Raw genomic sequence first — 27,928 nt, 5'->3', positions numbered from 1 at the left:
GTACATGTGTTACCCTCCTGTGGTCCATCTGATGTTAGTGTCGCCACAGACTCTAACAGTGATGATGAACATATGCTTGAGGCACAGGCAGGGTTGTCAGGGGCTGAATATGTGCCACTGGTTGCCATTCCACCTATATCCCCTTCATCCCCGCCCACAGATCTCATGCCAAAACATGCCCCATCACCAGTGGCCATAGAGGAAGGACAGTTAGCATGTGGTAGTTTGGAACAGGAACGTGTGGTGGCTACAGAAAGTGTGTATACACACCATGGTGTCAGTCAAATGACTGGAGATGTGCCACACAGGCATGTGGCCAGTGATGCTCGTAGGAGGACCTCTGGCTGACATTCCCCTGCAGGACAGAGAACAGCAACTGGTGTCACCAGACACATGTATCAGACTGTAATGGCGGCACAGGCACGTGCTGAATGGCAGAACAGAGAAGGGCAGAGGCTTCAGATGGCTGCTATCCGTTCTTTAAATGACAACATCCAGGCATTGGCAAATGCTCAACAGCATATTGCTGAAGTTTTGGACAGATGATTGGGTGACATGGTTGGAATCCTTGACCGTGGCATGACAATCTGCGAGCGTGAGCTGTCTGTGCTGGAACATCTGGTAGGAGTGAGGCATAGGCCACGTGGACGTAGTCAAGCTACACCACCTGGTGCAAGTCTACGTGAATGAGCTACCTCACATGCCTGCTCCCATAGTGCCGGTAGCAGCAGCAGTGCAGCTGGTGCTGCGCTGTCCACACCAGGACACAGCAGGCTACGTGGACATGGCCCTGGATGGTCCCAGTGGGGACACTGTTCCAGTGGACATGTGTCATCAGACAATACCTAATCTGTACCTCTATCTGGTAGTGCCCGTGCAACCCCTGGCAGGCACAGGTCACGTGGCCGTGGCTGGACACAGTGAGCTGTAAATCCTGGTCTGTACAATCTGGAGCTGTCAATAATACCCCTGTGTAGGCCAGACACATGACAGAACTGTGTGCACACATACATGCACACACCAGAAACATCTGTAGGGCACCACAACACTCACATGCATAACAACCACACATGGCCACTTAGATCACAGGCCCTAACCCACACACATGATGTCATCCACTGGTGCAGCCTAGGCCCCTGGCAAACATTATCACCCTGTGCATATGATGATGCCTGTGTCGCATTCTGTCATCCACACCATCGGTGCAGGGACATGCTCATATGGTCTAATGCACAGGGTGAACAGAATAGGGAGATAAGTGTATATTACAATTGCTGTGTACTGTTGACACGCAGCATATATACCATGTAGTACAGGTTTAGAATGCATTGTTTTATGTTCACAGTATGTGTCTTGTTAACAACAGTAACAGCAAGTTGGTAATGATGCCCTGCTTCCCTCCTTAAGGTCTAATTGCATGTGCCATTAAGTACCAGTGTTTGCAGTTTCCCATGTGTAAATGTGGAGTACTCACAGGCATGTATGGCAATACCAGCATGCTATACGTAGCCTCAACATCACTGTTAGAAAGGCTGACATTCCAAAGATGTCTACACATCTACTGATCCAGGAGCATGTGAGCTGTGTACTAAGCTACAGTGGCTAGAGACGTGACATCCATACCGGGTGACATCACAGGTACAGTTACATGATGCGGGGAGTTTACATAGCGGTCTAACTGATGACAAGGGTAGAGGCCAGTTTATAGCTTGAGGCCTCACTGTGTAGCAGTAATACACATTCACATTACAGGATGAGAACACACAACTACACACACACACACACACACACACACACACACACACACACACACACACACACACACACACACACACACACACACACACACACACAGGTATTCGCACACATGTATTCAGACACAGTAACACGCCCACACTCACGAGGTCAACAACACTGTAACACACACACACACTTGATAGTGTTGAGGTGAGGACCCCTGCCTATGTGGTAATCACCATTACAGTACTGTGCACCAACATGACGTGACAGAGAATGAACATGTGCAGGTAGTCAGTAATGCCTAAGATTGACGGCATCAACAGGGTAGTAGATTGCATCACCTGGAGGGGTTAGGGGTGCTATCTGTTCACTATGGTAACATACATCCTCACTCCAAGGACCAGACAGCCATACATACATACACACACACAATGTGGAGATCACAATTGAATGCACCTATGTCATGCACATGCAGATAGTTCACATGTGCGTGATACACACCCCACCCCTGCCTATGTCTTACTTTCTACACTGCAGTATGTACAGATCTCTACAACAGTGTAGAGGGGTGTGTAACAATTGGGATGTATTCCCCACTATACGTGGCGTATATGGACACACAAGAAAACACACATGGCAGTACTGTGAATCAAAAACCTGCTATCTTATGATATGTATGACAGACACACAGCAGTATTGCCTGCATTACAATGTGTACCAATGCTACCTTTGGCAATTGTGCTGATATATACACATGGGAGGTCTTAAGTGTTACAGGTGTCAAGTGATTTACAGTCAGTGACACCATGACTGCTGTGTAGGTTGTATGTTTTTGCCTTCAATTAACAGAAACATATCTTAGTGTTTGCACATGTTATGGTTGTGACATACCTGTGAGCTGTCTTCAGCAAACATCCATCTGCAAAGTTGGCCCACCACTTTATGTCCACACATCTGTCCATACCTGATGCACATCTTACCATACTGTCAGTATTTCACCATATACAGTTGGCAATGATGGGGCTGCATTGCAACTGCATGTTGTAGTAAGACACAGCTCACCTGCAAACATCAGCTACTGCACACACATGGTAGCTGAATGCACACCACTACATGTGCATGTGTGTAGGTCCTACATTCCTGTCATTTAGCCATGTTTGTTGGCATTGCAATTGGTGGACATGTGTGATGACATACATGACACAAGGACTGTTATATGATATGATAGTTGTCATGGGTAACCAGTACAGAGGGAATGTTAACTCAGTCAACATTGCTATCACACCTTATGTACTGTTAGCATTCAACAGCCATGGACCTACCTTCCATGTGCATGTGTGTAATTGCTGTAGCCACCTGTCTGCACAAAGGACAGCAACAGCTATGCTATGTACATATGTGTTGTGTGTGTGTGTGTGTGTGTGTGTGGGGGGGGCATGCACATATCGACGACAGGTACATGTATGTCATATCCAAACATGAGTGCATTTACTGGTGTACAGCAACAGTCATCTGTTACAGCTGTATATGACCCAGGGTCCCTGTTATGTGTACAGTCAATCTGGTTACATTGCATTGCATAACACATGATGCAACTGTGTCACTACATGGGTAGTCTGCACAGTTGCTGTAGAGCTAGGTACAGTCCACTGGTCATGGGTCACATGGTGTTGTACTAATATATGTTCTGCCACATGTATGGATGTGTGTTGCTGGTCCAAGGACATGGTTAATGTGGCTTTTGACACTGTGATCTGTACCTGACACATCTATGATGGCTTTTGAGGGTGTACTGGTCAGTACATGTGAGTGGCCTTCATGTATGTGGGCACACCACCACGTGGAGCAGTCCATAACAGTGTTATGGCCCACATGTCTCTATCCGAGTTATACGGTGGAAGTGCTATTGTGCACAACTGAGCCTTCAGTCAGGTGTTCCTTACTGCACAGATGTCAGTATTCCCCATTGTTGGATCTAGATTGGCAGCTGTGATTACGAACGCTACACATCTTGCACTGTTTAGCATACACATACAATGCAGTTGTCCTCTAGGTGTCAGGGTGTTAACCTGGTCTCAGGGCATTCGTCTATGAATGGCACTATATGGGCGAAGTAGCCACTCCACCAGGACATCACCACAGATGGTATTAGTGTGCCAGGTTTAGATTGGTACATCTAAGGTGACAGACAGCAGCAGATGTTGTGTAGAAGACCGGTGTCAGATATATATAGTGCAGCGTTCATGCTAACAATGACAACTATTGACACACTATGCCCTTCTGTGTTTAGAATCAGAGTGCATATAAAACAGCCCTTTGCTACAAAGTGTGTGAGCATGCCCAGTATGACGTTGTGTAGATGGACACATAGTGCATTCTGAACGGAAGTGTGCTACTAAGTGTGTGAACATGCCCAGTGACACCTTGTGTCTGTTATGTGCCTCTCTGTGTATGGGCATGGCTATTGTAACCCTCTATAGCGATAGTGGTCATCCAGGCAACAGATGGCCATACCCCACTTCAGGATGGATTCCTACATTGAACACACTGGTTCACAGGTCTGTACATCATAACTTCCAGCATCCATGTCGATGTCCGCATTACTAGAAGGTCATATTGACAGTCTTGAAAGGTGTAGTGTCTGTGGCACGTCTCGTATCTATGAAGTGTTGTGGCACGTCTCGTATCTATGTAGTGTTGTAATAGTGGTCCGTAGATAGGCAGTTGTCCTGATCACACCACTGGTGTGTGTTTGTCTCCATCTGCCTGGGGACAGTAATATGCTTTTAGACTGCTCACACTCCATACAATCCCTATCGGCGTCTTTTCCATTGCTGATGATGTCACCCAGCTAGAAGTATGCCTCTGGGAGTGCTGTGTCCCAGTAATCTCGGTAGTGCGTTCTGTAACTGTGTAATGCTGTAGTGTGATAAGGTAGTTAGGCCTGTGTTCTAATCCCAGCCATGCCCATTGTGTGTGTTTGTTTCCGTCTGCCTGGGGACAAAATAATGCTTTTAGACTACTCACACTCCATGCAATCCCTATTGGTGTCTTTTCCATTGCTGATGATGTCACCCACCTAGAAGTAAGCCTCTGGAAGTACTATGTCCCAATAATCTTGGTAGTGCATTCTGTAACTGTGTAATGCTGTAGTGTAATAAGGTAGTTAGGTCTGTGTTCTAATCCCAGCCATGCTAATGGTGTGTGTGTGTATTTCCATCTGCCTGGGGACAGAATAATGCTTTTAGACTGCTCACACTCCATACAATCCCTATCGGTGTCTTTGCCATTGCTGATGGTGTCACCCACCTAGAAGTATACCTCTGGGAATGCTATGTCCCAGTAATCTCGGTAGCATGTTTTGTAATTGCATAATGCTCTAGTATAATAAGGTAGTTAGGTCTGTGTTCTAATCCCAGCCATGCCAGTTGTGTGTGTGTTTCCATCTGCCAGAGGACAGAATAATGCTTTTAGACTGCTCACACTCCATACAATCCCTATTGGCGTCTTTTCCATTGTTGATGATGTCACCCACCAAGGAGTATGCCTCTGGGAGTGCTGTGTCCCAGTAATCTTGGTAGTGTGTTCTGTAACTGTGTAATGCTGTAGTGTGGTAAGGTTGTTAGGTTTGTGTTCTAGTCCCAGCCATGTCAATTGTGTGTGCGTGTGTTTCATCTGCCTGGGGACAGAATAATACTTTTAGACTGCTCACACTCCATACAATCCTTACTGGCGTCTTTTCCATTGCTGATGATGTCACCCATCTAGAAGTATGCCTCTGGGAGTGCTATGTCCCAGTAATCTTGGTCGTGTGTTCTGTAACTGCGTAAAGCTGTAGTATGATAAGGTAGTTAGGTCTGTGTTCTAATCCCAGCCATGCCAATTGTGTGTGTTTCCGTCTGCCTGGGGGGGGGGGGGGCAGAATAATGCTTTTAGACTGCTCACACTCCATACAATCCCTATGGGCATCTTTTCCATTGCTGATGATGTCAGCCACCTAGAAGTATGCCTCTGGGAGTACTGTGTCCCAGTAATCTTGGTAGCGTGTTTTGTAACTATGTAATGCTATAGTGTGATAAGGTTGTTAGGTCTGTGTTCTAATCCCAGCCATGCCAACTGGGTGTGTTTCCATCTTCCTGAGGACAGAATAATGCTTTTAGACTGCTCACACTCCATACAATCCCTATCGGCGTCTTTTTCATTGCTGATGATGTCACCCACCTAGAAGTATGCCTCTGGGAGTGCTGTGTCCCATTAATCTCGGCAACACGTTCTCTAACTTCGTAATGCTGTAGTGTAATAAGATAGTCAGGTCTGTGTTCTAATCCCAGCCATGCCAATTGTGTGTGTGTGTGCTTCTGTCTGCCTGGGGACAGAATAATGCTTTTAGACTGCTCACACTCCATACAATCCCTATCGGCGTCTTTTCCATTGTTGATGAAGTCAACCACCTAGAAGCATGCCTCTGGGAGTGCTGTGTCCAACTAATCTCGGTAGCATGTTTTGTAACTGCATAATGCTATAGTATAATAAGGTAGTTAGGTCTGTGTTCTAATCCCAGCCATGCCAACTGTGTGTGTGTTTCCATCTGCCTGGGGACAGAATAATGCCTTTAGACTGCTCACATTCCATACAATCCCTAGCAGTGTCTTTTCCATTGCTGATGATGTCACCCATCTAGAAGTATGCCTCTGGGAGTGTTGTACTCTAGTAATCTCGGCAGTGCATTCTGTAACTGCATAATGCTGTAGTTTGATAGAATAGACAAGTAGGTGTATTATTCCAAAACATGACAGGTGTGTGTGTTTGGCAGTCATATCCTATGTGCTGGTATCTGTGAGTGGCTAGCTTCAGGATGTGTTGAGTGTGTTTTGTTGTTTTCCTATATAGTGTCCATACATGTCACAATTGCCCAAGAGACTGGGTTGTCAAGACATATACATACATTCACCAATATGCCTGGTGAGTAAATATCAGCAGCCCTAATCTTACCCTTAATACAGTCTGACCCATGTGATGCAACGAAACACACTTGCCTTGATAATAACACCAGTACATAATGCAGGAGGCGCATGTGGTTTCCTTTTCATTCTTGTCTAATGCTTTGGTGTCACTTGGTCCCCTGTTGTGATATATATTCTATATCTACGTATGTGTGTGTGTATATATATATATATATATATATATATATATATATATATATATATATATATATGTGTGTGTGTGTGTGTGTGTGTGTGTGTGTGTGTGTGTGTGTGTGTGTGTGTGTGTGTGTATATATATATATATATATATATATATATATTTATATATGTATATATATATATATATATATATATATACATATATATATATATGTGTGTGGACATTAGCACACGTAAATCTACATGATGGAATATATGTCCTATACTGTTGAATGCCTGTGCTGGATGATCTGTACGTGATCACCTCGGATGTATGTATATCTGCCATGGCTTAGTGGTAAAGCACATTGTCTGTGGTGTGCTGGGTCCTGGGTTCGAGGTGTGTTGAGACCGGTTATTTTGTTACTGGGAAGAACAAGGGACATCGAATATGGTGATAGTAAGGCGCTTTTAACCAGTTGTGTGCGGATCTGCATGACAGAAAGCAGTGGTTATTATTTTGGAGGCTCAGTATGGGTCATGTAACTATGCATTAGAAGACAATACTATGCAAACAAGATGGAAAATAGTGAATCCCGTTTATCCCCAGGGTGTGATGCAGATCCCAAGAGTGCATGTGTATAGATAGCTGGGTGCAAGATTCAAATATAGGTGAAAGCATGGGGGGGTGTCAGGCATACTGTACGTACATTGGAGCCCTGTGTCTCGGGATTGCTCCTGCCTTAGCATGCCTAAGCTAGGGGTGTGTCTATACCTGCCTAGTGCAATTGGGAGGGACAACAGCAGCAGGAGAGTAGTCAAGGTGAACAAGCTGCGCAAACAGGTGATAATTAGAACAATCAGCAGATACCAGGCCCAGCCCGGCACAGAATGCTACGATAAAGTGAGCAAGCACCATACACATGGGTTTTTTACACACTCTACACCACCGGTGTAAACATGCGGGGAAATTTTACGAAACAATCCAACGAAATGAGAAGGGCTGCAGCAGGGAACATAGACCAACATGTGCAGGAGGCTGAGGGTGGTGAGCATGTGAATGCTGCCGAACAACCCTCAGTGAGGAGACAGAGAAGACTTTACAGACCATGGGTAACCTACCAGGGGCTACATGAGCTGGAGATAGTGGAGCACTATGGGATGGACAGAGACCTCCTACAGCAGATTGTTGAGCTGTGCTGGCCACACCTGACACATCGAACAGGCCGAGGGAAACCCATCCCAGTGGATACCAAGGTATGTGTAGGCCTAGGTATTCTAGCCACAGGTACCTCCCTAAGGATAACTGGGGATCTCATGGGGATCTCACAGGCATCTGCATCCAGAGTATTCCACCATTTCCTAGATGCCATGTCACCACATGCCAGTGAGCACGTACAAACACACCTGAGGTGTTGACCAGCAATATATGTCTCTTCCACCAAATGACAGAGTACCCTGGGGTAGTGGGTGCTATAGCCTGCATGCATGTATGTATCAAAGCACAACCCGGTGAGCGGGGTAGGGCCTACATTAACTGCAGGGGCATTCCCTCCATCAACTGCCAGGTCGTATGTGATGCCCAGGGCATTATACTGAATGTGTGTGCTGGCTACTCGGGAAGCTATGACGATTCCGATATATGGCATCTGATGCAGCTGTACCATACCTTTGCCAATATGGACATCCCCTACGGTCACCTAGTGGGGGATGCTGGGTACCCACTGGAGCCGTGGCTGATGACACCCATCAGAAATGCACACACACCTGAACAACTACGCCATAATGAGGCACATGCACAGGCAAGACATATAATTGAGCATGTATTTGGTATGCTCAGGTCATAGTTCCGGTGTCTGGACACATGCGGTGGAGCCTTGCAGCATTTACCAGCTACATGCACCCAAATTGTTATGGTATGTGCTATGCTACACAATATGATCCTGCAGAAACAGTTGCAGCAGGAACAGCATGGGGCAGGGCCACATAGCACCCCACCAATGCCAAGGCCTGTACAAGCACAGAGTGACTTGGAGGAGGAACTACCTGAGCAGGACCCAGTAGGTGAAAGGAGGTGTGCCCAGTATGACCTGACCTTGGCAAAGAGGCAACGCATAGCATATGCACTGACACAGTAGGTACTCAGGGAATGTCACCCTCTCTGACTCACACAGACAGTAAAAGGGATGCCAAACATGACACTACCTGTGCTCAGCCATGTATAGGAAGTGCACTGTGTGCATCTGACATAGGCAGCCCTCCAGCACCATCCTCAGGTCTGGCACACCCTCAAGGTAAGTCAATCAACCTACCAATTGGCAGTTGTATTAGAATGTGTTTTTACTTGTAGCTATGGTATGGATGTGAGCATGCGAGGGAATTTGGTGGCCGAATGTTAGGGCAGTAGACAGCACATGTCCATAGTGGCATCATGACATCTGTAGCACATACCGGGGTCACAATAGTAGCCAGTAGTACACAGGGTGTCCTAACCCACTGCGGGTTATGGGCTGAACATCATGTGTACATACAGCCCACACAAGTCTCAACCAGCTGGACAGGTATAGACCAACACAGACAAATACTGTACAATGGCCTCTGAATATGCCCAGTGGATGACCCCACCCCCCACAGACACACACAGACAGACTACAGCAGGCCAGGCAGTTGGATGTAGGTTGTGAAGGCTAGGACGTCTGAAACCAATATGTTGGTAATTAAAGCTAGGATCTGTAGTAGTACACTGGTATGCCTCTAGCCAGCACATTAGGTAGGTCCACACACTGAAATGGAGTACCTGACATAAAAGTACAGTAGTAGCAAAAGTGTACAACTGTCAGCTGTGCCTCCCTTCCAATGTACATATGTAACAGTCATGTGCGCTCCCCCCCAGTGCTGTGTAGGAATGTGGATATAATTGGATGTCCCCCCACGCTGTGCAGAAATGTAGCAACAGTCAATGCCACATGACCGATGGATACCCTGCAGACATAGCATGCCACCTGTCAGTGTACAACGCAGGGGTCGGCACCACAGTACTGACTACCTGGACATGTAATACATGCGATCCAGTTGACCATACTGGGCATGCTCAAACACATGAAGGTATGACGGTAATGTCAGCCGACAACATGCATAACGGTCATACTGGGCATGCTCACACACTTAAACACAAGATGGCCAGGTCTTCAAACACCAGTGGTCCAGACATATCTGCTGGTACATTGCTATACTGTTGGATGACTGTGCTGTATGGTATGTGTGTGGTACTGTCTATTGTCTGTATATTTGCCATGGTGTATTGGTAATTCAGATTAGCTATGTGCGCAGGGTGTTGCTACCAACACTTGCATAGGATGGTTCTTTGTTTGCGGCCAGAACAAGGCCATTGGATACGGAGTGAGTAAGACACATTGCAGCAGTTGGGAGCAGTTGTGGGTGGGTTTGCGTGGTGTTAAGCACTGCTGACCTCTGGTTACAGCTTCGTATACTTGTTTAGACTTCACATTTCTTTAACAGTGCAATACTCACATACTGGTAGCCAAACACGCTTACACCCGCTCGCTCCCTCACTTGCACATGCACTGACATTGGTGCTTGCATTTGTCACTCACGCTGGGTGGGCGTGATCCCTTGTGATGCCTATTACATCGGACTACATGATTACAGTAATGGGTATGGCTGACCATTAGGCGACGGCATGGCATTCGACTGTACAGAATCGGCGGCCTGTCCAGTGAGTTAATCATATTATATGCATGTTCCTCATACAATCTGCTCCCATCTGGCTGATACATGGGAACCAATACTCTGCAATGCAGACAAGTAAATGTGTTTTGGGAACCACATCCATCTGCCGGGTCATGCTACCGCATACCTATTGTAGGTTTTCCACCTTTTAAATTGGCCGAAGTGAGACTTTAGGATTAACACCTGTCCTACTTTGCGTGGGACAGTCCCTCATTAGGCGTATGTGTCATGCAAGAATTATCCAGGCATACCAAATGTCCTGATTACAGGACAATATTATATTCTACGTTTCTCGAATAGTTGCATGTAACAGTTATTGTATAAATGACACTTCTATATGTTATGTGAAGTAGCATAAGCAACTTGACTGCTGCTAGACTGAGCTTTGATTTGTGCTAATATGTATATGCACGGCTGTAGGTATGTTCTGACCTGGTACGTCTGACATTTCTAGGGAACAGGTCCCACTTTGGCCATTTGGAAAGGTGGCAGCCCTATAGGACCTATATGTAGAGATGTCAGATTTGGCAAGGCAACACATACCCACAGCCAGTAGAATATTGACTACTTCACCAGTTTGCATAAGTAAAGGTTATTCTTGTAGCATTATAGTTGCTAATACTGTTTCCTATAACATCTAGGTGTTTCAGATACAACAAAATTGTTTTACGCAACCACTGCAGACAATATATGGATACTTTGCCTGAAATCACAAGCCATGTGCCATCATAACATTCATTTTGCAGGACACAACTGCCAGAGTGGTGTGCCCCTCACAAAGGCGAACAGGTGGTAACCCCAAACTATTATGCTATCATCTACCTAAGGTAGTCGGAGGAATATGCGGTTTCTGTCACTAGCAGACCTCACATATGAATGGGGGAGAATGAACACTGTATCAGGGACACTGCATACTATCCTCAGGGACACATTTAGATGATTGGTTCTATTAACCTGACACATTGACAGTCACAGGGCATATGTATTCATTCACATTTATTGAGGTACATGCTGTTTATGACTCATACATGTTGTCATTAGTCATTACGTGTATTCCACCTAATATCACTAGTTCTGGAAGTGTTTAGTTAGGACTGTCTTAGATACTGATTCGTAATAATGGACATCCATGATAATCGGGTACAGGGCACTGATATAGTCCTTATGTGTTCCCCCAATGGTTTACGGACTATCCAGTAGATGCGCTCTTCATGTTTGGGAGGTATGGGCGTCTGCTATGCCCACATAGGAATATTAATTACTTCCACGTGGCGGGCCTAATACATCTCTGCCAACCAACACCTGCACATTTAGGCCCATTATTGCATACCCATGATTCCCCTACCTGACACCCCTCTACAGCACTCATGACTCATACTTACTGTGAGCGCAGCTCAGGTATGAACACACCCATACACACTGCACACTCTCCCTGTTTTGGGACACATGTATGTTTTGTCAAACCATTTGTTATCAGACTTGCACAACCTACAGAAACTACTGTTCCGTGTACAACTACATCCTGGTCGCTTCAGCCATTACTGGTTTGCCTACAAGGCAAATTGTTGGTGTCCCGCAAGGGACACCGTGATCCATGTTTAAAGTGTAGACCTTTCAGATCTCTCCTACTGGTACTTTCCTGCCGGTGGTCTGGAAAGCAGTGGTGTATTTATCTTTATTGCATGTCTGTATGTCACACCTGCCTAGCTGGGGGGGTGAGGGAGGTAGACGTTAGTTGATTGGACCTCCCACTAACATATATCCAGTCTGAACATATGTTACCCGTAATTGCTGTACCATAACCTAGGTATATACATGTGTATATCTACAGTAACATATATATATATATATATATATATATATATATATATATATAATATTATATATATATTTTTGTGTGTGTATGTATAGATATATATATATATATATATATATATATATATATATATATATATATATATATACATATATATTGTCAGTCATTACGTGTATTCCGCCACCTGTTGACCTAACACCACTAGTTCTGGAAGGGTTTAGTTAGGTCTTTGTTAGATTCTGATTCATAATCATGGGTGTCCATGATAATCGGGTACAGGGCACTGATATAGTCCCTATGTGTTCCCCAAATGGTTTACGGACTATCCAGTAGATGTGCTCCTATGGTTTGGGAGGTATGGGCATCTGCTAAGCCCACATAGGAATATTAATTACTTCCACAGGGTGGGCCTAGTACATCTCGACCAACCAATACCTGCACACTTACACCCATTATTTCATACCCATGATTCCCCTACCTGACACCCCTCTACAGCACTCATGACTCATCCTTACTGTGAGCGCAGATGGGGTATGAACACACCCCTATACACTGCCCACTCTCCCCATCTCGGGACACATGTCGTACGCTTTGTCAACCCATGTGTTATCAGACTTGCACAACCTACTGTTCCGTGTACAGCTACACCCTGGTCGCGTCAATCATCATAGGTTCACCTGCATGGTGAATTTTTGGTGTCCTGCAAGGGACCCCGTGATCCATGTTTAAGGTGTAGACCTTGCAGATCTCTCCCACTGGTACTTTCCTGCCAGTGGTCTGGAAAGCAGTGGTATATTTACCTTTATTGCATGTCTGTATGTCTCACCGGCCTAGCTGGGGAGGTGTGGGAGGAAAATGTTTGTTTATTGGACCTCCCACTAACATATGCCCGGTCTGAACATATGTTACCCGCAATTGCTGTAACGTAACCTAGTTATGTACATGTGTATATATATATATATATATATATATATTTTGACCAATACATTTCCCGGCCATATGCACTTACAAATGCGTATTGGGTTTTATATATGCTTCAACAGCATACTATTGCCTTAGTCATTATGACACCGACACTTCACTCTGGTTAACTTGTAATCGGTATTTAGCACGTTATACAGGGACAGATGTCACAATATGTTCATGTACGGATTACCGATGGTAATTGGGATGTGATACAATGTCATTTGACCTGTTCCTCGTCTGGACAGCCTATTATTCCAGCTACTGTATTTGTTTGTCTGTGCGCATTCATATTATTTATGTCAATAAATGGAGTGCATGTGTTACAGAGAATGTACTTCAACATATTGTTGTCTGCATGTGCGTATGCATATATACTTATTACATACTAGCTGACCTACACAGGCTGGTCCATTGGAACCAGCACAACCAGCCCTGGCACTCCTGGATCCATAATTGCATAGCCATAGTTTCTCCACCCCACCCGTGTTGAGTTTCCACACGTGACAGCCATTGTCCACCTGATATCGCAGCCATGACATACCTTTACACATTGCCCTCTCCAGAGTGTTTGGGGCTCTACACACATTTTGTCCCACCTCGTGTATTCACAGGGTCTCCCACCATTTATATTTGCACATACTTGCCTTTCCTGGTGTTATGGATTACGGTCATTTGCGGGTTACAAGTGTAGGTGGTCACAACATGAACTACATTCCATCTGTGTGTAATGTAGACATAGCAGTTCAACGATATTATGCCCACTGGTAGAACCCTGCCTTATCCACTACACCATCCGTGGTACATTCCGCATGGATGGCAGTTAGGATATATGACTTCACTACAGGTATTCAATAGTACTGGCAACAAATGTGACAGTTGTTTGGTGTACATAAGTGTACGGACCTCTCAAACACTCAGGGTCTAATTTCAACAGTGACAGGGACAAGGCAAGGACAAATCAGGGACAATCACGGACACTTTTACAAAATTATTACTATTAACTTGAAACATGTTGACAGATTCAGAGCATATGTATTAGCACCTATTTTCTGAAGTTAAAAGCATCTATTACTCTTAATTATTGTCATTATTCATTCAAGTGTCATTCAACACCTTTCCTCTGAAAGTCACTGGTTTTAGGAGGGATTAAGAGGCTGGCCAGTTATTGTGCAAATGCTCTGAACATTGGTAGGGTTGCCAAACTTTCATATGTCCAGGATGGGATATATTCGGGGCACACCAGATTTTTTAGGCAAACACATACCCACAGTCAGTACAGGGTTTAGAACTTTAATTATTTTCCTAGATGAGAGCTTATTCCTGTAGCAGTTTAGTTGCTTATTCTGTTTCTTGTAAGATTTACGTATTTTACATGCAGAAATAACTGTTTTAGGTAACTGTTACATAAAATACGGTACATAGTTATTTCCTACAATCACAGGACATTTGCCATTGTATCATTCTTGGTCAGGACACACCTACCCAAACAGGGACTGTCCCTCACAAATTGGGGCAGGAGGTACCCTGCTTATGTCAGCGCCTTAATCACCCTATATCCAACTGCCACTATGTGAATGTGTAAAGTATATTTTCTCGATAATTCATGTGGGGAGCCGTGCATCACGAGCAGGTCTTTGATCCCGTGTAGAAGGTTCTGCATGACCGGCTGGAGGCTGAGCAGTCTCGTGAACCACTACTGCACATACAACTTGTGTCCAGATGTCTACAGGACTGGACATCGTGTCATGATACCAAGTCCGATGTTTACACAGGATACTTATCCTATGAGGGATTTCCAAAAATTGAACAAGCCAATAACCTTTGATTTTTTTGGATTTATGAAAATGTGATAGGGTTTTACATGCAAAGGTACATAGTTTGCAATCCTGACACTGCCTAGGGTGACATTGCCTACTAGATAGGAGTAATGGTCACTATGTGCAGATATGGCTGTGCCAAGCTAGCAGCCTGAGTATGGTTGGATTAGGTGGATGTTCAGGAATGGGGGGGTTGTGTGCTGTAGAGGGGATGATGGATATTTAATTATGCATCCAGGTGTGTTGTAGCTGGATGGCTCAGTTCTGTCCAGAAAAAAACATACGCTCTGCAAGGATGGCGTGCAGGGTCAAACCAACATTGTAAACCACCAACGACCAGCAAAAACGATAGTGAACACACAGTGATGAAGAAATAATTATTTATTTCTAATTTCTCCAAATCCAGACTGGGTTCGGCTATTCAGCCTTTATCAATGAATACAATAAAGTTTTTGAATGAAATGTAGCAGCCTGCATTTATACTAGTCCCTGATTACCTGGAAGCAGTGGTACAGCACCACCTAGTGAATGGAGTATCAAATTGCATATTCATTCTCAGTAAAAGCATATGGCCAGTGACATGAAAATGCCAAAAATGTAGATATTAAGTCATATTTTCAAAGATAAAAATCCAAGCTTTGGAAGTAAGCCATCATATGAACATACACATTACATGGTAATAAACCAATACCGTAGTCTATTTTATAAGTGCATATCTTGGTATTCAAAAGCAGAAAATATATACCACTAGTATATATATATATTTTTAAAGTGTGATGACCACATGTTGAAAAGAACTTAGAAAATAATAATAAAAGTAATGATCATATATTACAAAATAAGGTCAAAAGAAGTTTATGGCCTCATTGTCAGCTATATTATTGATTATAATAATTAGAAATAATCTCCTTGTGGATAGTACAAATTCATCATTGTAATTGTACAATACTCAATGTTTCAAGCCATCATACCAGATACGAATACAAAGCCATACATATACATGTTCGTATCCCAAACAATTTTTTACCATGCTTTATTGAGTATAATGTGAATGTTGGTAGGCCTAACCACCATTGATTGGTTTGTGCTATTTCTTGATCTATATAAGTATTTGATATTGTGACCATGATTATGAAATCATCCAGTATTATATGAAACTCACAGATGGTCATTCAGACCTGGGGGGAATAGACATCCAAGGTTGGTGATCCAATATTGTTCCTTATGGTTTAAAATGGTGTGCCAACCCTGTTGGTTGTTCCTATCTCCCTGAATTTTGTCAATGATCATGAACATGAACTGGGCATTTGGATGTTGTATCATATGACTGTATAAAGCATTTGTTTCTTTTTTGTTCCTCATGTCACTACGATGTTCTGTCATCCTTATTCTAAGAGATCTAGAGGTTTGACCAACATAAAAAGCTTTACATTGGCAGGTAGCTAAGTAAATAATCCATGTACTGCTACAATTACCAAACACCCTTGTTTTAAATACACGATTGGTGTTGGCACTGGTGAATTCTTTTAGTGTACTGACTTGTAGACAGGAGCAGCAGTGACCACATGGAAAAGTACCAATTAATTTATCTCCACTGATAATGGTCTGATGATATACCGCACCTCCCCCTTCTCTATTTTTGTAATGTGAAAATAGCCCTCCCAAATTCTTACCTCTTCTGTATGACATCTGACACTGAGGGCCTAATATTGACCTTAAACTGTCATTAGCCAAAAGAATTTTCCAGTTGCAATTAAGTATATCCCTGACAATAGGTTGGTTCCTGCCATATGTGGTAACAAATCTCAAGATAGAATCCTGATGAGCATGCCCTGATTTTTTGTATTGTAACAATGTTCTCCTATCTATGGTTTTGCTCCATGAGCTAGCTTGATATATGTCTATGTCTCTATATCCTCTGTCCTGAAATCTGTGGTATAAATCTAGTCTGGCATGTTCAAATTCCTCATGAGATGAACAAATGCGTCTAATACGCATAAATTGAGACTTAGGGATGTTGCGGATGGTGTGGTTCAGGTGCATACTGGAGGCGTGTAAAAAAGTATTGTATTGAGGGTATTTTCTGAATGTTTTGGTACTTAGAGTGTCATCTTTGTTATGGTAAAGAGTAACATCCAAAAAGTCTATAGTACTCATGTTACTTGTGACCGTGAACTCAATACCCCAAATGTTACCATTCAGGTAATCCATGAATTCCTTTAAATATACTTCATCCGTCTTCCACACCATCCAGCAATCATCCAAATATCATCGCCAGATATCGATTTCCACCATGTAAATATTGTGTGATTTGTCATATATCATACATTCTTCAAAGTAGGCCATGAATAAATCCGCATAAATGGGTGCAAAGGAAGCTCCCATTGCTGTCCCTTGTAACTGCCAAAAGCATTCACCATGGAAATAAAAGACATTTTTGTTTAATACATGTTCCGCCATGCAGACAAGTAAGGTGTTAAAGCCCGGAGGATATAAGTTTGTTCTCTCAAGCCAGTATTGCAGGGATTGTAGTCCCGCCCAGTGTGGAATGCTCGTGTATAAAGATTTAACATCCAACATGCACATTAACCAGTCTGGTTCTAGCTGTGTATCCTGCAAAATTTGTAAAAAGTGCATGGTGCCCTGTAGTCAGGCCCTAATTGACGTTAGAAGGGGTTTAAGATACTGTGTTAGGAATGCTGATAGTGGTTCAGTCAAAGACCCTATCCCTGATACAATGGGTCTACCTGGGGGGTTTGAAATGGACTTATATATTTTTGGAAGAAGATACAAGATTTGTTTCTGTGGGTCCTTTACAGTGAGATGTTTAACAGTATTTTTTGTTATGATACCCTCATCCTCTGCTAGTTGAAGAAAAGAGTCTATTTCTTTTTTAAATACCCCAGTCGGGTCAATGTACATTTGCATATAACATCTAGTATCTGCTAACTGTCTTTTCCCCTCATCAAGGTATTCCCCAATGTTCATAACCACCACAGCACCTCCCTTGTCTGCAGGCAGAATGGCAATGTCGCGATTATGCTTTAATTCCTCCAAGGCTACCTTTTCCATGGGTGACATATTCTGGCCCAGAATGTATGATTCATTATGATGAAAATGTAAATCCCTGAGTACAGATTGTTGGAAAATAGAGACATGTTTCTTCATGGGCGGTTGAAAGTCTGATTTCAAAAATTTTAAATCAAGTGATCTTTGAGAGGTGTTATCTGAAAAGAATAATTTCAAATTCAAGTTACGACAGAAAGAAAAAACATCCTTAACAATGCTATGTTCATCAATGAAAAAACTGGGAATAAAACCAAGTCCTTTATTGAGTAGTTTGATTTGTACATCTGTCAGTTGAACATTAGAAAGGTTCAAAACATTATGAAACTCAATTCAACATTGTTTGTATCAGCCCTTCCATGGAATTGGATCTTATTCCTATATTTGTGCTTGCGACCCCCTCGTCGCTTGTTTGTATGTCTAAAGGGTACTGAACATTAGTTTTTTTGCTTCTAGGTGATTCTCGATAGTTATTACAGTCATTGTCTGTGCAAGATGAGTCTTCCCCTGAAGTACTAGCTAAAGTCTTGTCAGAGGATTTCAAAATAGACCTAGGCCTTTTCTTGGGTTTATTTCCTGGTGTTTTTTGACCAAAATCATAGAATCTCACAGTTTGTGATGTATCAAAACGACGGCCTCTTTGGTAATCAGTGCAGTCCCTATTGAACTTATGTATTTTCCTATCTTTAGTTAGTTGGTCAAAATTAGCTAAATCTTTGGATAATTTACTAACCAAAGTGGCATATGTTGGTTGTGATTCGTATTTCTTACATTCTTCACATGAAGCTTTTACTTCCATTAAACAAATGTCCACAATTCTCTCATAATAAGATGCAAGGATCTTTACAAAAGTCATTGATGATTGTTGAAGAGCTTGGTTCCATTCTTTGATCAGCCTGTCCTCCGACCTACTGACCAAAGGCTGTAGCTTAACTCTAAGTCCTCTTGGTGTGATATCCTTGTTGATATATGCCTTAAAAAGTCTGAGATGCCATATATTGGCACATAAGTTTTTAAGATCCTTATTGAATTTGTTGAAGGCCATTTCACAGCCATTGTTAATGTTAATATTTGAGCCACTCGGATTACTGCTTGACATATTATTCATACCAAACACTCCAATACCATGTCGATCAGCACATAATCCCATTAGTAGTTGCTCCAAATCCATTTTTACAATATATTTCTGTATTTTGACCAACTAGAAACCAAATCTGTTTCAATCAATATGTCAAAATTAGTAATAGTTCAACAGGGACTGCACTGAGAACCAAGGTGTCGATAAAAAATATATAAATATTTTCCAAAAGTTACCCTATAGTATATTTGGTCAAAAAACACATTAGAAAAAAAAACATACTCATAAATCCTGAACATCCACACTTATCTATATATGTGTCTATCAGTATGTCTGCATAATGCTTGGCACATATATGTTTGTGAAAACAATGTATACTCAATATTCAAAATTCAATGCTAAATAGGCTTGTTTTTCCTGTTAATAATATACAAGGATGTATTTTTATTCATCACATGATATATAGCAATTGAACTTTTGAAACCCCTAAGCACATGTTGCCTTTGCCAAAGATTTCAACACTAACTTGCCCTGGTAGTACATGTAGCAACCTAATCCAAATGTTAACTGACAATACAATTTTCAAGCGATGGCTTATCACACATAAAATGATTGTAACACTTATAGTTGTTCATACACAAGAATAAAGTAAAGGTAGTATGCCCTACTACACTTCCATTTAGCTGTTATGAATGTGATTCACTTTTCATTGACCCAAGTATATTGTACTGTTATAGATCAATTCCTGTTGTTACATATCCCAGACCAACTATGGCATCAATAATTTGTCAAGATACATGCATACTAATGGGACACTTCAATCGTGGTGTCAAATTCTTGCATTCTATAAAAAGGAATGTATCCCACTGTATAAGACAAACCTATCTCAACATATAGCTGATATTATTATAATAGTACAATTGCATGTATACCAGGTCCTAAAGAATGTAACATTTAGAGTCAACCATTCACTAATACATTTCGAGATCCAATAAATCTCAATAGTTAGAGTCAATATGATGTTTTCACCAGTTCTAATCCATCAACGATAATCCAAATGCCTTCCATTAATTTCCGATATATCAGCCTGTAATCCACCAGTACTGCCAACCTCTAACAGCACAAATGCAAAAAAGATTGCGAAATGTAAAAAAATATAGTTAATATAAAGTGAAACTGAAAATTTAAATTTGTGTCCAGCCAATAATCACAGTACCTGAGTTATTCCTGAGTTTATAGGCTTCCGATCCATAAATTGTTGAATGCCATGGATGGAACGCTGTACACCAATTTGCACAGAAAGGAATTGTTAAACAGCTGCCACAGAATAGAAGAGTAAACCACCGTAAATGGTTTTAGGCCCCCAAGCTTATCCGCATGTCAACCGAAGCACTCTCAAGGTAATCCTTCCCTGGTCAAAATATTAGTTCCCCATCCACTTCGAACTAAACAATTCCCCAACGTGGTTGATGCTTGACAAGAATTATCACATCCACTGCTTCACGAACAAAAAACAACTAAAAAATACGACTAAAAAATATCAAAATGTTGCAAAAATAACGCTGCCAACACAGAAATGCTGTGTCACTATCGAGAACCACCAGCGAAGCCAAGAACGTCAACAAAAAACCATACGCTCCGCAAGGATGGCGTGCAGGGTCAAACCAACAATGTAAACCACCAACGACCAGCAAAAACGATAGTGAACACACAGTGATGAAGAAATAATTATTTATTTCTAATTTCTCCAAATCCAGACTGATTTCAGCTATTCAGCCTTTATCAATGAATACAATAAAGTTTTTGAATGAAATGGAGCAGCCTGCATTTATACTAGTCCCTTACCTGGAAGCAGTGGTACAGCACCACCTAGTGAATGGAGTATCAAATTGCATATTCATTCTCAGTAAAAGCATATGACCAGAGACATGAAAATGCCAAAAATGTAGATATTAAGTCATATTTTCAAAGATAAAAATCCAAGCTTTGGTAGTAAGCCATCATATGAACATACACATTACATGGTAATAAACCAATACCGTAGTCTATTTTATAAGTGCATATCTTGGTATTCAAAAGCAGAAAATATATACCACTAGTATATATATATTTTTAAAGTGTGATGACCACATGTTGAAAAGAACTTAGAAAATAATAATAAAAGTAATGATCATATATTACAAAATAAGGTCAAAAGAATTTTATGGTCTCATTGTCAGCTATATTATTGATTATAATAATTAGAAATAATCTCCTTGTAGATAGTACAAATTCATCATTGTAATTGTACAATACTCAATGTTTCAAGCCATCATACCAGATACGAATACAAAACCATACATATACATGTTCGTATCCTAAACAATTTATTACCATGCTTTATTGAGTATAATGTGAATGTTGGTAGGCCTAACCACCATTGATTTGTTCATGCTATTTCTTGATCTATATAAGTATTTGATATTGTGACCATGATTATGAAATCATCCAGTATTATATGAAACTCACATAATCACGACATTGCCATTCTGCCTGCAAACAAGGGATGTGCTGTGGTGGTTATGAACATTGGGGAATACCTCGATGAGGGGAAAAGACAGTTAGCAGATACTAGATGGTATATGCAAATGGACATTGACTCGACTGGGGTATTTAAAAAAGAAATAGACTCTTTTCTTCAACTAGCAGAGGATGAGGGTATCATAACAAAAAATACTGTTAAACATCTCACTGTAAAGGACCCACAGAAACAAATCTTGTATCTTCTTCCAAAAATACATAAGTCCATTTCAAAACCCCCAGGTAGACCCATTGTATCAGGAATAGGGTCTTTGACTGGACCACTATCAGCATTCCTAACACAGTATCTTAAACCCCTGCTAACATCAATTAGGGCCCGACTACAGGACACCATGCACTTTTTACAAATTTTGCAGGATACACAGCTAGAACCAGACTGGTTAATGTGCACGTTGGATGTTAAATCTTTATACACGAGCATTCCACACTGGGCGGGACTACGATCCCTGCAATACTGGCTTGAGAGAACAAACTTATATCCTCCGGGCTTTAACACCTTACTTGTCTGCATGGCGGAACATGTACTAAACAAAAATGTCTTTTATTTCCATGGTGAATGCTTTTGGCAGTTACAAGGGACAGCAATGGGAGCTTCCTTTGCACCCATTTATGCGGATTTATTCATGGCCTACTTTGAAGAATGTATGATATATGACAAATCACACAATATTTACATGGTGGAAATCGATATCTGGCGATGATATTTGGATGAATGCTGGATGGTGTGGAAGACGGATGAAGTATATTTAAAGAAATTCATGGATTACCTGAATGGTAACATTTGGGGTATTGAGTTCATGGTCACAAGTAACATGAGTACTATAGACTTTTTGGATGTTACTGTTTACCATAACAAAGATGACACTCTAAGTACCAAAACATTCAGAAAATACTCTCAATACAATACTTTGTTACACGCCTCCAGTATACACCCGAACCACACCATCCGCAACATCCCTAAGTCTCAATTTATGCGTATTAGACGCATTTGTTCATCTCATGAGGAATTTGAACATGCCAGACTAGATTTATACCACAGATTTCAGGACAGAGGATATAGAGACATAGACATATATCAAGCTAGCTCATGGAGCAAAACGATAGATAGGAGAACATTGTTACAATTCAAAAAATCAGGGCATGTTCATCAGGATTCTATCTTGAGATTTGTTACCACATATGGCAGGAACCAACCTATTGTCAGGGATATACTTAATTGCAACTGGAAAATTCTTTTGGCTAATGACAGTTTAAGGTCAATATTAGGCCCTCAGTGTCAGATGTCATAGAGACAAGGTAAGAATTTGGGAGGGCTATTTTCACATTACAAAAATAGAGAAGGGGGTGGAGCGGTATATCATCAGACCACTATCAGTGGAGATGAATTAATTGGTACTTTTCCATGTGGTCACTGCTGCTCCTCTCTACAAGTCAGTACACTAAAAGAATTCACCAGTGCCAACACCAATCGTGTATTTAAAACAAGGGTGTTTGGTAATTGTAACAGTACATGGATTATTTACTTAGCTACCTGCCAATGTAAAGCTTTTAATGTTGGACAAACCTCTAGATCTCTTAGAATAAGGATGACAGAACATCGTAGTGACATGAGGAACAAAAAAGAAACAAATGCTTTATACAGACATACGATACAACATCCCAATGCCCAGTTTATGTTCATGATCATTGACAAAATTCAGGGAGATAGGAACAACCAACAGGGTTGGCACACCATTTTAAACCATAAGGAACAATATTGGATCACCAACCTTGGATTTCTATTCCCCCCAGGTCTGAATGACCATCTGTGAGTTTCATATAATACTGGATGATTTCATAATCATGGTCACAATATCAAATACGTATATAGATCAAGAAATAGCATGAACAAATCAATGGTGGTTAGGCCTACCAACATTCACATTATACTCAATAAAGCATGGTAAAAAATTGTTTAGGATACGAACATGTATATGTACAGTTTTGTATTCGTATCTGGTATGATGGCTTGAAACATTGAGTATTGTACAATTACAATGATGAATTTGTACTATCCACAAGGAGATTATTTCTAATTATTATAATCAATAATATAGCTGACAATGAGGCCATAACATTCTTTTGACCTTATTTTGTAATATATGATCATTACTTTTATTATTATTTTCTAAGTTCTTTTCAACATGTGGTCATCACACTTTAAAAATATATATATATACTAGTGGTATATATTTTCTGCTTTTGAATACCAAGATATGCACTTATAAAATAGACTACGGTATTGGTTTATTACCATGTAATGTGTATGTTCATATGATGGCTTACTTCCAAAGCTTGGATTTTTATCTTTGAAAATATGACTTAATATCTACATTTTTGGCATTTTCATGTCACTGGTCATATGCTTTTACTGAGAATGAATTTGCAATTTGATACTCCATTCACTAGGTGGTGCTGTACCACTGCTTCCAGGTAATCAGGGACTAGTATAAATGCAGGCTGCTACATTTCATTCAAAAACTTTATTGTATTCATTGATAAAGGCTGAATAGCCGAAACCGGTCTGGATTTGAAGAAATTAGAAATAAATAATTATTTCTTCATCACTGTGTGTTCACTATCATTTTTGCTGGTCGTTGGTGGTTTACTCAGTTCTGTCCAGACCATTATGTGGGTATGTCGGTGGCATTTCTGTACATGTGTATCGCGCATTTTAATATTCATATGTTTGCATGATTGTGTTCTACAGTATGGCCTGTCAGGTTGTATTGCGCATGTGCATGTTTGTTCTTTGTGTTTCTTTCTGATTCACCCACTGCTCCCTCATATACCTCCAGTTCACCTATTGTGCATCCAACACAGTCTCCCCTTTGCGGATTATTACATTATCCATCCCCTCCATACCTATATTCCACACACTCCATCCATCCCTTCTCTGGTTGATGGCCCATGGCACGGTCAAGGGAACACATTGCATACACTACATAACTCTTGTACCTGTATGGTTGTGAGGACTACCCTAGCATTTTTCACCTTCCACATGCTGTACATCACACACATAGGTACATGCAAATACTTATCTTTCATGACATGATAGATAGACCCGGGTAATACCCGTTCATCTTTGACCCATCCTGACAAGGACAGCTGGGACTGCAAATGGGCAGATTTTGGCCGAATACTCTGACCATTGGTAGGGCTGCCACCTTTTCATATGGCCAGGATGGGATATATTCCGGACACACATCAGATTTTACAGGCCAACACATACCCATGGTCAGTACAACAGATAGTACTTTTGTTTTATGCCTAAATGTAAGCTTATTGTTGTAGTTTAGATGCTTCTTCTGTTTCGTTTACTTGCTTATTCCATTTCTTGTAACATGTAGGTATGTTACATATGGAAATAACTATTGTATGTGACTATTACATGAGATGTGGGACATAATTATGTCATACGGTCGCAGGATATTTTACATTTATAATGGTTTTGGTATGGACACAACTGCCCAGATGGGTATTTTCCCTCACAATCTGGGACAAGTGGTAACCCTGACCATTGGCCTAGACTTAGCTTTTGGCGGCACACTAACACGATGCATTTCACTTCCACTTGGTATAACTATCAACACTACATTAGAATATGGGTACGGGGTTTTAAATGTCATTTGTTCAAGGGACGGGGACTCAATATTCGGCTACGTGCATTTGTGTTTGCTTCTTATTTTTGTGTTCGCAAGAACTGTCTTGCATGCTTTGCATACGTTTCAGTATCCACGGACACTGACAGGTGTGATTACTATTGCAGGCAGGCTGTAATATTCAGCATTTTAGGTTGCACATAAACAGCCATGTCCACACTTCCGTGCAGCGCTTCGACACGCCTCATGCACTCGCGCACGTTTCCTATGCATGTGGATGTGGCAGCAGTGCGCCTTCATTAATATGCATATGGAATACTGAAACAGGTAACTGCAAAAACAGGAATGCAGGCAAGAGGGCTTGAGGCATGCACACAGTAGTAGTTTCCAAAGTTTATTCTTCAGACTTTGCTTCAAACAAACGATAAAAATAATAAAAAACAGTAACCATAAAGCGCTTTTCATCTCACCCCTTAGTGAGACTTCATCAGACAGTTGCAACAAGAATGTTTCAAACAGTATATACAAATTCAAACCACATCAACTTCCTCCAAGCAAAAGGCAAACCTGCCCCCAAGGTAAGCAGGAATGAACAATTAACCCATTGTATGCTTCTTTAAAAATCCAGCTTCTTGTAAAACAAATATGTATGCAGTAAATATATTTGTATATGTGTAAATATAAGCATAGCTCATCAGTTTGAAAACACTCTTAAAAGACCTTTTAAAAATATATTCAGAAATATTTAAAAACCATGCTAACATTAAAACCAATAGTTAAGGTAACAGTAAAAAGTGAGAAGTCAAGAATGAAGTGTAAAATTGAAAACAGTATAAAATAAAATACTTTACCACTTTTATTATTTTTATCGTTTGTTTGAAGCAAAGTCTGAAGAATAAACTTTGGAAACTACTACTGTGTGCGTGCCTCAAGCCCTCTTGCCTGCATTCCTGTTTTTAATATGCATATGGCACTACTGCGCCATCTGCATGCCACACAGTCAGCGCAAACCTAATGCCGGCCTTGCGCCGAGCTTCATGAATCCCGGGGTATGTCTTTATTTGTGTGTTTGTTCATTTATTCATATTTGTTAACCATGGCAGACCACTGTTTCAAATGAACCATTTTCTGACTCAGCCACAGAACACTCTCTGGTTAATTGATTTTCATATAGTCTTATACCAGGCAAATGGAGGTTGAGGGAATCAAACGTTTTACTTCAGGATGAAGCTCATTAACAGCTCATAACCTTATATCTCTTTAATAACTGCAAGATATCTGTGGAGACAATAAAACCTGAGGTTCAGGCTATATAATAGAATGTATATGCCACAGTGCAACATATAGACAACAGAACACATTTTTCTCATTTAACTTTTTTATTTTTTTCCCCTGTGCTGAAGGAAAGCTTCAGAAAAAAGTCATAATGTAGAACATGGTGTGAATATAGATTTGTACAGCACTGTTTTGATTCTGGTGATGTGTGATACGTGCTTTTGCAGTCTGAAGGCAGCAGTCCAAAATGACAAAATAATCTGAAGCTTGCACGAAGCACCCAAAACAAAATTCACTTAAAAAAAAGTAAAGAATAGTTAAACAACAGAAAGCTGCTCTTCTGTTGTCTAACTACTGTGTTGGGGGTGCAAAATTTCTTTTATATAGCCAGAGCCTCAGGTTTTTATTGCATCTATAGATATAAATCACTACAGACAATCCTGTCACAGGCCCTTTAATTAATTTCAGTTTCTTTTCTGTTTTGCAGCACAATAGTGGCCTCCACACCATGGTTAGCAAGATGCATAATGCATCATTCATTAGTTATTATTTGTTTTCACCACAGGCTCTTAACAACTAATGAAATTTTAACATATTAATACTGACACAGTCTCTGAAGGCCAGCAGTGATACAAGAGTGAAACCTCCATCTTCTTCTTTCTACTTGATAATAACTTGGGACCTCTAGTGATGTGGTTATTATGGCTGTAGGGCATATCCTGAAATATGAATGTCTCTTAAAGTTTTTGGTTTAGAATGCAAGCTTCACTCCACAATCTTAAGTCATATTCCTCCGGGGCATATCTCTATAACCTCCTTCCATTCATATTCCCTGGTAGGCATGCTTCACCCTAGCAAACATGACAGCTAATGTACTGCAGAGTATTGCTTTTCCACATAAATCTCTGTTGTGGTTCATTGTAATTTATGCAGTTAGGATCATTTCTTTAGAAAACTTTACTTCTGAATCCTTTTGTCACCTTCAGTGCACTGCATTCTCATGCCATTAAAAATAAAGAAAAACATCAAGGGTTTTTCATTTTACAGTGATATGTGGGGTTTTGTTGCAGGAATTT

Source organism: Protopterus annectens, chromosome 6.part0, assembly GCF_019279795.1.
Source record: "Protopterus annectens isolate FY-2018-M chromosome 6.part0, PAN1.0, whole genome shotgun sequence".
In the NCBI taxonomy this organism is placed as follows: domain Eukaryota; kingdom Metazoa; phylum Chordata; order Ceratodontiformes; family Protopteridae; genus Protopterus; species Protopterus annectens.
This window is presented reverse-complemented; position numbering follows the sequence as displayed.